Below are 2,977 nucleotides of genomic sequence, written 5' to 3'. Positions count from 1 at the left end.
CACTCAACAATCGAACTTTGCTTATTTCTTTTTTTGAGGATCGACGAATCAAATGATATTTCTGTTCCAATTTTTTCCTCTTCTTTTCCCTCTGAATCAAACTTTTTTATGCCATACTCATTAAGTTCCTATTAGTATCCATGATACAAGTTGGATCCTAGATGTAGAAACATAAAACAAGAAGGTGGATCTCTTCTTCATCGAAAGAAATGAGATTATTGCGGATACAAAACATTCAATTAACAAAATTAACCAAATTTCCCTGATGTAGAGGCAATCAAGAAAGCTGCATAAGTAAATATATAACCTACAGAAAAGTGGGCTAATCCAACCAATCTTGCTTGTACAAAGGAAAGTGCCACCGGTTTATCTCTCCATTGAATCAAATTGGCCAAAGGTGTGCGTTCATGAGCCCATGCTAAAGTTTCAATCAATTCCTACCAATATCCATGCCAGGAAATTAAAAACATAAATTCAGTAGCCCAAACCAGATGTCCAAATAAAAACATCCATGCCCAGACTCATAAACTATTCATACCAAAAGGGTTATCTCCATTAATAAGTTGTGAAGAGTTTAAACATAAATAATCTCTTAACCAACCCATCAAATAAGTGGAAGATTCATTAAACTGCGAAACATTACCCTGCCATAATGTAATGTGCTTCTAATGCCAATAAAAAGTAACCCATCCAATGGTATTTAACATCCAAAAAATTGCCAAATAAAATGCATCCCAAGCCGAAATATCACAACTTCTGCCTCGTCCTGACGACCGTAACAGATGCCAGCTCAATCTGAAGGAAATTATGCGAAAGCTTTACAGAATTATTATGAAGCTATGTGTAGGAACCCATTTTTCTAACGAACGATGAATGCGGAAGAAATATATCTCGAGATTAGTCGTGTTTTTGGAAGTATGAACACGAAGAACATAATATGAGCTCATAAAAATAAACTAAGAATAAGAGAGAATAATATTGATGAAGCATGAAGAACATGGTGGCGGAGAAACTCTCCCTAGGTAGGGAGAACCCACCACTTTCTCTCTCTAGAATTACATTTTGAGAATTGTAACTCTTCTAAGAAAATGAGAAATGAGCTAGCTAGTTTTAAAAATGACCAACTCTCCCTTTATATAGGAGGGAGAGTATTTACACCATAAATAAAATAAAGGGAAAATATAACCTAACTATCACTCATTATTTGTGGAGCATTTACATGCCCCAACATTATGCGACTAGAAATTGATCCCTATGATCGAAGTTATATACTCTATAACATAGGACTTATCCACACAAGTAACGGAGAACATACGAAAGCTTTGGAATATTATTTTCGAGCGCTCGAACGAAACCGATTCTTACCACAAGATTTTAATATTATGGTCGTGATCTATCATTACGTGCGACTATCTCTGCTATAGAAAGAAAAAAGAAAAGAAAGATCAAATTCGCTAGTAAATACTAGAAAACAGGGCTTTCTACATATGCATCGTCTAAAACAACGATTTTTATCAACTGTTGAAAAGAAACTTCATAGAAGTTGAAATATGAAGAAATAGATATGCCTAGCTGTTTTATTCTATGGGTAAAGGATCTAATTGATAGAGTAAGCACCGTAAAGATCAATAAACGAGGTTTTGGGCCGATACAATAATAACTGCTTACTTATGTCATGATGTGAGACAAACATTAGGAATCCACTTATGTAATAGAGTCGATCCACTAAGGTATTGAGCAACGGTGTAGGATCAGATCCCAAACATAGTAAGTCTTTCCTTTCAAAAGTCTTTTTAAAAAATTCTATATGATATGAAACTGAGGTAGTTACCTTTCAGAAAATTGTAATGATAGGCGAAATGTCTATGTTTTATTCTTATGAAGGTGGGAGAAAATATAAAACTAAAATAAACCGGATTTTTAATCCAAACTTAAGATTTAAGTTTAAAACTCATTTTATTAACTTCTTTTCGTTAACCCGAAAAATGGAATAGATCTACGAGAAATCTTATTCAGTTAGATATGGTAGATTCAAATGGGGGTACAAAACGAGTTAACTCCCGAGCCGTATGAGGTAGGAAACTCTCAAGTACGGTTCTAAGGGAAGGAATTAACCCACCTATTCCGATCGGGGAGAACAGGCCATTCGACAGGGGGATTCTGAAATTGCGGAGGCTTGGTTCGACCAAGCCACTGAGTATTGGAAACAGGCGCTATAGCACTTTCTCCTGATAATTATATTGAAGCGCATAATTAGTTGAAGATCACCAGACGTTTCGAAGAAAAAACGATACCATTTTCTTTATTTTAGTTATTACCGAATTTCTAATTTAGATTGTTTTAGATATTTTTTTGTTATAATTAATTGTTTGTTGGCCCCATTAGTCAAATAAAATAGATCATTCCTTTGGGAAGAACCAACCAAAGAATTTATTTATATCTATTCTAATCGTTCTATTTCGTATGGCATTTCGTACGAATAAATGATACATGGGTAGCTTACAAAATCTATTTTTTAATTGTCTTTCTTTTTTCTATTAAAAAAAGATGATTAAAACCAATCAAATAAAAAATACTTCGAATCAATGAATATATGAAAATTTCTTAGTAATGGCTAATGGCTGCTCGCGTGATTTGGAATAGAGTAATAATACTATCTAAAAAACATGAAGTAGCTCCATTTAATAACTTTTAATTGAGATCTGAAATATACTAGGGACCATGTTTTTTAGGACTATTCTGGATGTACAATTCAATTTCAGTAGTCATCTTTCATTTAAGTTGGAAAATGTAGTCAGATGTTTGGGGCAGTATAAGCGATGAAGGAGTAGTAACTCATATCACGGGAGGAAACTTTGCGCAAAGTTCTATTACTATTAATGGGTGGCTCTGCAATTTCTTATGGGCGATTTCCTCTCTCTCTCTCTCTCTCTCTCTCTCTCCCTCCTAATATAATTTCTACCTATTTCTTGTTATG

This window comes from Lactuca serriola, chromosome 8 (genome assembly GCF_051521515.1).
Source record: "Lactuca serriola cultivar US96UC23 chromosome 8, Lser_US96UC23_V15, whole genome shotgun sequence".
Taxonomy (NCBI): domain Eukaryota; kingdom Viridiplantae; phylum Streptophyta; class Magnoliopsida; order Asterales; family Asteraceae; genus Lactuca; species Lactuca serriola.
This window is presented reverse-complemented; position numbering follows the sequence as displayed.